Source organism: Myxocyprinus asiaticus, chromosome 26, assembly GCF_019703515.2.
Source record: "Myxocyprinus asiaticus isolate MX2 ecotype Aquarium Trade chromosome 26, UBuf_Myxa_2, whole genome shotgun sequence".
NCBI lineage: Eukaryota > Metazoa > Chordata > Actinopteri > Cypriniformes > Catostomidae > Myxocyprinus > Myxocyprinus asiaticus.
In genome coordinates, this window is record NC_059369.1 from 18,797,546 (window position 1) to 18,809,894 (window position 12,349).

Genomic DNA, 12,349 nt, shown 5'->3' on the forward strand with positions numbered 1-12,349 from the left:
ATCACTGCTAAAGCAACAAGTTTTTGTTTTTTTTGTTTTTTCTTTTTAAAGCTAATTGGAGAATGGCCAAGTCAGTCACTTGATCAGAACCTGATTTAACATGTTTTTTATATGCTGTAGAAAAATTAAAAACATACTCCACCCAAAAATGTTCTCATCATTTACTCACCCTCATGCTGTACCAGATGTATATAAAACTTTCTTCAGATAAACAAAAAGATAAAAAAAAAAAAAAATCGATCTCTTTGAGTCCATATAATGCAAGTGGATGGGACCCTCAAACTCACGCAAAACAAACATGATAATCCATACGACCCCAGTTAATGAATCAATGTCTTCTGAAGCAAAACAATAGGCATATATAAGACAATTACTAAAGAAATTAAATTAAAGTTGTTAAACTATAAACCACTGTTTCGGGTCAACTGTCATACATCGGTTCATGACAGCATTGTGAAGTACTACATTAGGACACTGTGAAGCGTGACGTAGTGTCTTTTGAAGCTCACGTGCTGATGTTTACAAGCGTGAACCCATGAATGCACGGATGACAGTTTACCGAAAGAGATGGTTTATAGTTTGAAATAATAGTATTTTTCCTCACACACACCTATCTTTTTGTTTCAGAAGACATTGTTTCATCCACTGGGATTACCGTCACGTTCGCTTTGCGTGGGTTTTTAAAGCGTCAACTTTGAGGGACCCATCAACTTGCATATGGACTCACAGAGATAGATTACTCTGTAAAATCTAAGTTTGTGCTCTTCTGAAGACAGAAAATCATATACATCAGGGACGGCATGAGGATGAGTAAACAATAACAGAATTTTAATTTTAAGGTGGAGTATCATTTTAAGGGGACTTGACCATAAAATATGCAGGAGCTGAAGATGGCTGCAGTACAGGCCTGGTAGAGCATAGGCCTGGTGACATCTATGAGTTGCAGACTTCGAGCAGTCTTTACATGCAAAGGATAATTTACATATTGTTGCTGTGTCTCAAATTTTTTGATGCCCTGAAATGGGTGTAACTATGTATAACAACTGTTATAATTTCTACATGTTAAAACCAAAAAGTATGAAAATACTCTTTAATAAATCTTGATAATGTGCAATTGAACCACTCGTGAACTGTTTGATTATAAATCTAAAACTGTGGAGTACAGAAGAAAATTAATAAAGAAATGTCTTAGTCCCAAACATTTTGGAGGGCACTGAATATAGATAACAGCCATATCCTGTTAAAAATTACCCAATATGATTACCTAGAATTGTATAGAAATGAAGCGCTTCAAAGTCACCATACACTTTCCATTGACAGTGTATGCAGCTAAAGGTACAACATCACTCAAGTCTTTCTGGAGAAGTACTTCAACACGGCCAGGTGCATCCAGTTCAAAAGACCTCAAGTGCTCATTGTACCAGGCTCTACGTGTTTTCACTATAAACCCAACAGAGTTTTTTTTACAACCATCATCTGGTGCATCTGAACAAAGTCAGGAAGTCCTGCAGTGGAACCATGAGCCAGAACCATACCTTTACAGTATTTTATTCTGTAACAAGATACCGTGTTTGCCAGCACTATTGATGTTTTGTTTGGGAATTTTTTTGTGAATTGCTTCCTGTACATCATTATGTAGCAAATCCAAATTGACACTGGACACATGTTAAACAGAAAGTGATGGTTTAAAATTCTCTGAATTATGAGAGTGAAAAGCCATCAACAACTGGTGTTTCACTGCAAGCAAAAGCAAGATATTTCTGAAAGAATGGGTGTGTTGCACAACATGTTTGAAAAAAACTGTGCTTCGCCTCGAAGCGCATGGTCCACATAGCCACCAGAGGACCAAAAGCCTGTATCAGTTCTGGATAGTGCTCCAATAAATGATGCTTAGGGAGCAACTTCTGCGGTGGAAATACACTCAAAAATCTGTGTCTGTGCTCAGATATTTTGATATAAAGGTAACCAGTGGACTCTTGAGTACTGGCTGGTGAAACTATCAGTTCCACAATTTCTTTAAGGTCCATAAGAATTAACCATGCAAGTTCATCAACTGGAATTTTTGGACCTATGAGAAATGGAAGAAACCTGAGCAAGGCCCAGCTTTCATGGGCATTTCCGCTGATACTCTTTCGAGTTCCAAAAGACAGAGACAATGACAGTTGGTTTTGTCGGTCCATTTAAATGGGAAATGTTGGATTGCAGCATTTATCTCACTCATTGTCAAGTATTTCTTTTTGATGAAAATATCCAAGCATAAAGCCAGTTCTACAAGAATGATCCCTTCAAAAACATCATGCAGGAAATCTGGTGGATATCCTGAGAAAACATGGAAATAATCCAGTTTGTTGGTCAAGATGCATTGCCTTTTGACACCAAATGAATGGGCAACATTTGGATCCTCTAATGCTGTTTGAATATGTAGAGTGTGTTGCTCATTCGTCCTTCTCTGAAATGCCCCTGAAGGTACTTCTTTCAGCTGAAAATCTTAATGCTGGCCAAGGCAAAACCTGCAGGGATATGGTCCAGAAAAATTTTCAACAAACCCACCAAGTGAATGGGCTGCAAATTGTCTGCAATCACACACATCAATACCTTCTCTCTCCAATCCTCCTAGATCTTTCAAAAGGGGTTCTAGCACAACTGAATATCCATGCCGTTTTACATCTTCTGCTTTGCACAGCACTGCCAAATAAATGGACGACAACTCAGAACAAAGTAGTGACGGTACATTTCCCAGCACCGAATTAACTGCAATAATTTTATGCTTTTTTCGGGACGTTCCAAGTGGATTGCAAATCTCAGGTCATCAATGTATAAAATCAGGGAAATTCTAACTTCTCCTTCAGATAGAAAAGGGTTTTGCCGAAAATATAGCCCATCATGAAAAGATTTGTATGTTGGGACATCCTGTTCAGTGATCTGAGATCTTTCAAGTGCCTTTTGAGAAGTATCCGTGTCATTCATTAAATGAGACAAACTTTGAGAATGGGCACATACTGAAAACTCAGTTTTTCCTTTGCATCATAATATACTCAACAGGTTCCACAATGTTGAAGTTCTCTTTATAATACTTTTTACTCTTATATGAGGAACTAAAAGGACCATCCATTCCAAGTGACTTGCTTAATGGTCTTGACTCACAAAGTTCCTTTATTAAATCTGTGATTACTTAATTGTCAAGAACGCAGTCATGTTTCTTCAGTGTTTATTCAATAACACATCTAAATGCTCCAGCTGACCCTTCTGTTGAAATAAACAGTAAGTCTTCCACCAACTGGTCAATGCACTTGCCTGATACATGAAACAGGCTTTCCAACTTCAGCAGCACAGAACCAATTGTTTTTTTTTTTTTTTTTTTCAAAAGAATCTGGCAAAGGTTCACTTTCTGCCCTCAGTGGCAAACTGCTTTCTTCTTCTTCGCTTTCTTCCTCATGAGTTATGCTGCTGGAATGGCCACAGGCAGAATCTAATTTGATATGCAGCACTTGTGGTTTAAAGTCAGTGACAGAATGAGGCATATGCTTTCTGCTTTTGTGAGCAGCAAATGTGCCATAAACATTTGTCCTGAAATCACACTGGTTAAAAACACAATCAACAGTTTCCTATTTCTTTAAATGATGTCTATGATGTGTAAAGAATTCTGCCAATGTTGAAAATGTAATACAGGCACAATGCTGACATGAGAAGGAAAAGTTCTCTGCAGGTGCCTGTACATCACAGGGGACATGGTGCCTTTTCATGTTTCATAAGTTCAATGTTTTAAACAAACAGGGACAATCCGGAAAAATGCATGGAAGTGATCGGTGCCGTCCAAGACAGTCATGTTGTAATCTGTAATGTTTAAGTAAATCCGCTTTTGTAGAAACGACTGTAAAACAAAATTTGCATGTCCATATCATTATCGACTAGAAGGAGAAAATAGGAATACATAGTTTTATATTTTGTATGAATGTACAAGACATTGCAGTGTCTCACTAGCACAGACCGTTTCAGTAAAAGCTTTTATATCTAAACTGACTGAGAACTATATGATATGTCACCTTTTTTGGAAAAGCCAATTTGTCAAAAACAATTAATATTCAAGTGTGAAATTAACAAACATTGTCGTGAATTGTTACCTCCAATGCTTTTGTTCTAACAGGATCCAGATTGTTGCATCATAACTGTTTGCACTGCCACATGGAAAGATGGATGGAGAGAAAAACAACAGAATTAAACAACATAAAATAACTGATAAAGCTAGCTTTTAAATTTTTTATTATATATTATTTTTGGAGCTGGTTGCAGACACTTGGGGGTTTATTGTCCAGAAAATAGAATTAAAGGAATAAAAATAAAATAGTTAAAGAACTAGATTTGCAAATAATATATTTTTATTTTACTAAATGACTCTGTCCTAACCACAACCTAAAAACACACTTGAGTCAAATCTACACATTTTACCATGTTCTAGTTTAAGTCTGAGGATGATAACTCTCCCACTTTTAATTTTATGAATCATTTTCTTAGATGAATTTACTGAAAGGCTACCAGTAAAGCCAGGTAACCACGTTCATTGCATTCATTCACAATACGCACACATTCATTCTCCATCTTCTGCCTAATATACTGAAAACGGCTCCATTAATGTTTCTCGTCTCGTCACATTGACAATAACACATTACATTACATGAATCACGTAAATGTTTGCATCCCTGGATATTATTACTGTCGGTCATTTAACATTTCTGTTGTAAAACAGGTGTCAAATATTAAACTTTAGCTACTTAGCTTACATCTTACCTCGCACTCTTTCGCCGTTAAAACTGAAGCATCGTGCGGCTTCAGTGAACAGTAAAGCCCTGCCCTCTTTGATTTGATTGGCCATTTCAAACATTTTGACATTGATGAGCGTTGCTAGACCGCCAGCAGACCAGCCTAAAAACTTTTTTTTTCATCCTAACAACATACATAGTGGTGCATAATTGAGTGCAGCAGAGCAGCATCAAAAATATCAAATACTGGGGGGGGGACAAATTGGCCATATCTGATTATTGGGGGGGACGTGTCCCCCTCAGTGTCTATGGTGATTACGGCCCTGACCACTATGCATATAAACTCTTGACCATACGTTCCATGGAAGCACACTCATTTATAAAATATATACGCGCGAAAACTCATTACTCCTTTCATGTACATTAACTTACACGTACAAACTCGATACTTGCAAAGTATTCACAAGTAACACGTTTCTAATTGTTGAAGCATTATTCGTAGCAATGAAAAAATTCAGTTTAAAAGTTGCCCCCTTGACCACAAACGCAATAAACGAGTGGATGTTAAAAAGTTAAGCTTACCTCTTTTCCCATCTTCAGCACGTTGCACTTCAGAAAATGGCTCAGTTCCATTTAGGAATATACCCCACTAATGCAATAAATGAGCATTAATGGATGTTGAAGTCAAACTCTAATATCTTACTTTGTTATTTAAAGACAGTTTACTTGAAAATGTTTTCACCGATTCCACAGCCATGCGCTTCAGAAAATGGCTCCAATTTTTGGCTGGATAAGATATTTGCATATCACGTGGCTCACAATCAAATACGTAAAATGTTATGTTAGGTTTACTTAATTTTATCGTAATTGTAATGGTAGTTGACGTAACTTACATTTTTTCATTCACTTTATGCATACACTTAAGTTCATCTTGTAATTTATATTTTTGTGTTGCACGCACTAATATATGTTAAGTAGAGGTTAAAAGTTATGAAATGCAAGTTTTTTGATTTTAATCTATTTACCTTTATACGTAATGGTTGTTGAGCCAACAAATCATTTTTTTCTGTGTACACAGCCCTGGCTCTGTAAATGGGACAAAAACAAAGTGGATCAGACTGATCCACAGAACATTACTCCAGCCAGTCAGCAACAGGGGGTGGTTCTTGCACATGCACAGGATGGGGGCAGAGCGAGAGGGAAATTCATTAGAAGAGCAATGGCAGGAGGACAAATGGCTGAGAAACAGACCAAGAGAAAAAGGTCAGATGAGTATAAACTAAAAAAGAAGGATTATGAGAAATCGAGGGCTAGGAGCCGTGTCAACATCGGCGAGGCTTTTCAGTGGTGGAGAGACCTCCAACAGGTAAAAGGCTTGAAGACGGATGCAGAAGTTGCTCTTTTTCTTCTCGATAGGTGGGTAACATAAATTTTGTTTTTTCACAGAACCTATATATGCTGTCTTACTGCTCTAGCCCCATTGCCTTGAGTAATAATAGGAAATCAGCTTATAATTCTAAAAACTGACAATCTTCACAGGTCACAGTAGGCTCAAAAAGACCTTGATGATTTGTGAATTTTTTCACAGATCAGTTTTTGTCTCAACCATTTTTTGAGTTCTGGAGTCAACAGTTAACCTGAAAAATCTGTGTTATAGGCTTTGAGAGGTTACAATCTTAAAACATAATAATTATGATGGAAAACTTACACAGATTGATTTGTCATTTTAATGGTTTCGTACATATTGGCATTGTGAAAAATGAGTTTTCTATGCCATAAATCCAATAAACGTCAAAATGAGCACCTAGACGTGTCACACTAGGCTTAAATAGACCATCCTGATTTGTGAATTTTTTTACAGATCAGTTTTTGTCATTTAACCAACTTTTAGAGTTCTTGGGTCAACAGTTTACCTGAAAACGAGATTACTTGATTACTTGTGAAAAAATTCACAAATCATCAAGGGGTAGAGCAGTAGGACGCAATCAAATGTGACCAAATGTGATAGTGAAAGTTTCACAAATCAGGCTCTATCTAAAACAAGAAATTTGCATGAACCCAGACAGCATGTTTGCTGGAAGTGTGAAAGTGAAGAGCGAAAAATGAAGGGCACTTATTTGTCACCATCCCGACTCATGGACTTAAAAGGGGTTGACAGGAAAATAAACTGCTGTTAAAAAATTCACAAATCCGACTGGTCAAGATGAGAGTGGTTTCAGCCTTCTAGGTGTTCAACTTTTGAAGCTATTTGGATTAGAATATGCAGCGTGAAGCATTTACATGTTTCCATTGATCATGGTATAAATATTGGGGGGGGGGGGGGGGGGTGTACTTTCTTGTTTTGATTATTGGTTTACATTTATAAACACTCCATTCCCCCGCCCTCAACACTGAACATTCAGGGTGAAAATAATAATAATATATAATAGTAAGAGGTAAAGTATTTTTTTTTATTTTTTGGGTGCTGTCATTTTATTTATCAATTTCACTCATTAATTTCAGCCTAATCACTTTCCAGGAATTGCATAAAAGTGTCCCATATTTGACTGAATTTATATAATTTCCCTCTGACCACACAGGTTAATTTATCCAAAGCAAGACAGACCGATCTATAAAAGTTAGATATTATGAAAACTACTTCAGTTTCCAGAGGAGTGCCAATTAACCCCTCCCTGCTTTACGTTAATTCTAGGGTGAGTTTTTCCCTATATCCTCATGCTAAAATTGACTGTAAAGCCACATTTTAAAGCTGATATTTAAAAAAGTTTCTTCCCGGGGGACCATGCCCCTAATGAGTTTGCACCCCTGATAATGAATTGTTTCTGTGTTGTTACTTTTGATATTAGGGAGATTGCTTGTCACCAGGCACATCCGCATGGTGTTGCCTATCAGTGGTCACGAGTAGAGGGAACTGCTGAAATGTTGCCAGGGATTAACCCGATTCCTGATGGCGAGGAACACATCCCATGTCCACAATGTCCGAACCCATGTAATTGTAGGAAGAAGTTTAGGTGTTGGGCTAGCCTACAGGTGTAAATTTGGTTTGAGATTTATACAGATTGATCAATGTATTTGGACAATGACACAATTTTTGGTCATTGTGGCTCTGTCCTTCAGCACATTGGAATTTAAATATAACAATAATTAGGAGTTTAAAATGCAGACTTTCAACTTTAGTATGAGGGTATTATTTGGTCATCAAATTCAAAGAATCTGCAACCAAGTACTAAATATGATCATTTTATTTAGGTTTATAGGAACTTGTGCAATAACTTTTAGTCCTCTGAAATTGGCAGTCTGTCAAATGGCTATAATTACTACATGGTTCACTTGATACATCTGAAAATACCCACAAATTTAAGCTGAGAGTTTGCACTTTAAGTCTATAGTCATTATTTAATTTCAGATTCAATGTTCTGGACAAAAATCATGCCAATGTCCAAATATGTATGGATCTAACTGTAGATGTGTACTCTCACTTTTGTAATCTCTACCTCATTAAAATCTTTGGGAAACATTGGCTTGGTATTTTAATTACATTGGTATTTAATCTATGTCCTTCAATGTATTAACCTTAAGGTCAAGGTCAATTTATTTATATAGCACATTTAAGAATAACTAGCAAATAAAACAATAACAGGATACAGAGGAATAAAAGACTAATAAGAAAAACAACACAAAAAACAACAAAAAATTACCCATAAAATCCACAATATACATTCATGTAAAAGACAAGGAATACAGATACATCTTCAGGCGTAATTTAAAAACAGGAAGGGAAGGGGCAGACCTAATGTCCAGAGGTATACTGTTCCATAGTCTTGGGCCAGCAACAGAAAAAGCATGATCCTCTTTAAACTTTAGGCGAAGGTGAGGTATTTGCAGGAGAAATTTGTCTGAGGATCTGAGGGTTCTAGGGGATTGTTGATAGCTCAGAAGTTCTGACAGCATTTAAAGCTTTAAAAACAAATAACAAGATCTTAAAATGGATCCTATATTACAACGGTAACCAGTGGAGAGATGCTAAAACCAGTGAAATGTTTTTCCTCTTCCTAGCACCAGTAAGCAACCTAGCAGCTGCGTTTTGAACCAACTGCAGGCGATACAGAGATGAGTGATTTAGACCCATATACAGTGCATTGGAATAGTCAAGTCTAGATGAGAGCAGAGGTTTTAATTTGGCTATTTGCCATAGTTGAAAAAAGCTACTCCTCACCTCAGCATTTATCTGTTTTCCAAAATTTAACTCTGAGTCAAAAATTACACCTAGGTTTTTTGCAAAAAGATGAACATTTGAAGACAGAGTATCTAGGTTTCTAGTGATATCAGAGACAGCACCAGGAAGACCAAACACAACAACCTCAGTTTTGCTCTCATTTAATTGGAGAACGTTTTTTGCAGTCCAGCATTTAATGTCCAGAGCATGAGTAATCAGAACTATGAGGAATATATAGCTGAGTATTGTCAGCATAGCAATGATACAAAATATTATATTTCCTCATTATAGTTAGGTGGCCTAAAAATGAGAGCACAAAGTACTGGACTAGGCAGCTGAGCCTGTAGTAAAAACTGAAGCCAATCCCCCACCTCGCCCCACAGTCCTGGAGGAACTAAAGAAATCATATCCATTTGGAGAAAGTTCAGTTGAAGGATCCAACTCACCGATGCGAAGCCAAGTCTCCGTTATGAATAAGAGGTCCAAGTCCTGCGACTTAACAAAGTCATTTAAAATGAATGTTTTATTATGAAGAGATCTTGAGTTTACCAGAACCATCTTAGCAACATGAGTGCTTAACACAGTTTCATCTTTCTTTACTACTCCCAGTTCTCTCCAGCAGCAACAGGCTCGACTCGACGCAAGACCCATTCTCCTCTGGGGCCTATAACATGGTCTGCATCCAGTGGTGAAATGTAACTAAGTACATTTACGAAAGTATTGAGTACAAATTTGTGGTACTTTACTTGAGTATTTCTATTTAATGCAACTTTATACTTTTACTCCACTACATCTGTCTGACAGCTTTGGTTACTACAGTAGTTACTTTTCTGTTTACAATTTTTCATACCCTTCCTGTCCAGTGAAAACCATGTATTTCCAAATGTGGTGATTTTGAAAGATTAAGTGTTCCTTTATGGGTTGAGAAAAATCTCCTACTACATTTTATTCATTTTTTTTGGATTTTTTCCGCTTTTCTCCCCAATTTGGCATGTCCAATTCCCAATGTGCTCTAAGTCCTCGTCATGGCATAGTGACTCGCCTCAATCCGGGTGGTGGAGGACGAATCTCAGTTGCCTCCACATCTGAGACAGTCAATCTGCACATTTTATCACGCGGCTTGTTGAGCGCATTACCGAGGAGACATAGTGCGTGTAGAAGCTTCACGCTACTCTCCACAGCATCCACGCACAACTCACCACGCGCCCCACCAAGAACGAGAACCACATTGTAGCGACCACGAGGAGGTTAGCCCAACGTGACTCTACCCACCCAAGCAACCAGGCCAATTGGTTGCTTAGGCCTGACTGGAGTCACTCAGCACGCCCTTGATTCGAACTTGCGACACCAGTTGTGGTAGTCAGTGTCTTTACTTGCTGAGCTACCCAAGCCCCCCAAATTCTCCTACTTCTTAAGATAAATAAACTATTTAAAACCCCCCTTGGATTAGCTATAAAATGCATTGTCACAGAGATGAAAATAGGGCTGTTTTTCTGAGATCATGAAAAGTTTACTTTTTAGATACGTGGTTCTCACAGAACAGTGACACTACAAACATATGATGATAGAATATGATGCATTGCTGTAGATTAAACTACCCAACAGTATATATAGTAGTTAAAATTAGCTTAACCTTAAACATCTACAGCAGTAAAATGCAACATACACATTAATGCAGCAGTAATATTAATCCAAAAACATCATATATAATAGTAAAACACTGACAGGGAACATTTTTCTGCAAAGTACTTTTACTTTTGGTACTTTAAGTAAATTTAGTTGATAATAATTACATAATTTTACTTAAATAAGGTTTTGAATGCAGGACGTTTACTTGTAGTGGAGTATTTTCACAGTGTGTTATTAGTACTTTAGTACTTAAGTAAAAGATCTGAATACATCTTCCACCACTGTCTGCTTCTGGCAGTGTAATGCCCTCACCCAAAAATTCAAATAACTGTAGCATTACTTGAGGTGTAGAGTTTGAATGTTTTTGACATCATTGTATGGGTAAGAATTTGACTCTGTGGTTCTTGCATGTGTTTCTGGAGATGTTTTGAGCAGTCATCATCCAGTGAAGTTTATCGAGCGCTCATGGCCAGGTGTCCAGATCTCCTTTTCTTCCTACTGTTGCGGTGAAAGAAAGAATGCAATGGCTATTTTGAAAACTTTTATGCCTTTCCTGGCCCATCTTACCCTGTAGAAGGTCGAATGAGTTTCTATGAAGACTGTCCATTCAAGGAAAAAACGTATCTACCCTCTGCCTGGATATATTATATAATAAAATGTTTTGTTGAATGCAATTGGTTGCCTTGTTTATTTTGCACTATTGACCAAACTTGAAAATTGAGCAGTTGCTTGCATTCATTGATATTCACATGTTGTGCATGCTTATGTGAATGTCTTAACATAAGATAACATTAGGATGTGAGCAATTATGACCATAGAAGCACGTGAAAAATATTAATATATACATACATACTGTAAATGTATTGTACGTTATGGGAGCCATCTCCCCTCACAAATTAAACACAGAAAAACTGATTAATGCTGTCTCTCCATCACTCCCCAGAAAAAAAATGCTACTATAAATGTAGTCAACGTAGTAATCGATGCACATTATGCGTTAATATTTACTGAAAACTGCTGCAAATATAGTTGCTGATGCTGTCTGCCCCACTTAAACCCATTAAAACAGGTTGACAGCGCGGATTTGTTTGGAACTATTGAGAGCGACATGAACCAAGTGGCGGCGAGTTCAAATAGTGTCGCAACTCTCTTTTCCAATGGCGCTGGTCCATTCATGTGAAAGAGATCTGCGTACAATAATACCAGAACATGAAATGTAAAGCCGTGTCAGACGAGTTACAAAAGAAGCCATTCATATCGTGCTTATGTCTACAAACTATCAAACTTGTTAGATAAGCAGAGCGACTATCATACTTACGTAATGCATGACAGAGACAACTTGCTCTCAAAAGTCCATAGAACTCCGGTCCGCCCTTGTTTTCGTTCCCCCAAGAAACAAATGCATCCGGAGCGAATAGTTGTTTGTCAGTTAGAATGGCGCGATTACTTGAACAAGAGTGTAACTGAAGTTAATATTACAATGTAGGACATACTGTTTGACATGGAATATTAATATCGCTCATCGTCTGTTGGATAAGATCTTATAATATACAAATAATGTATTTACATGTTCTGAAGAGTTAAAAATAGACAAATGTCGTATATTGGAAAATTGATTTTACATATTATATTAGATTAATATATAATATTAATATAGTTTTATATATTGTATTAATATATAATATCATAATTAATCAATAGAAAGCTATATTACTTAATTGATTGAGCATTGGCTTGTTGACAATGA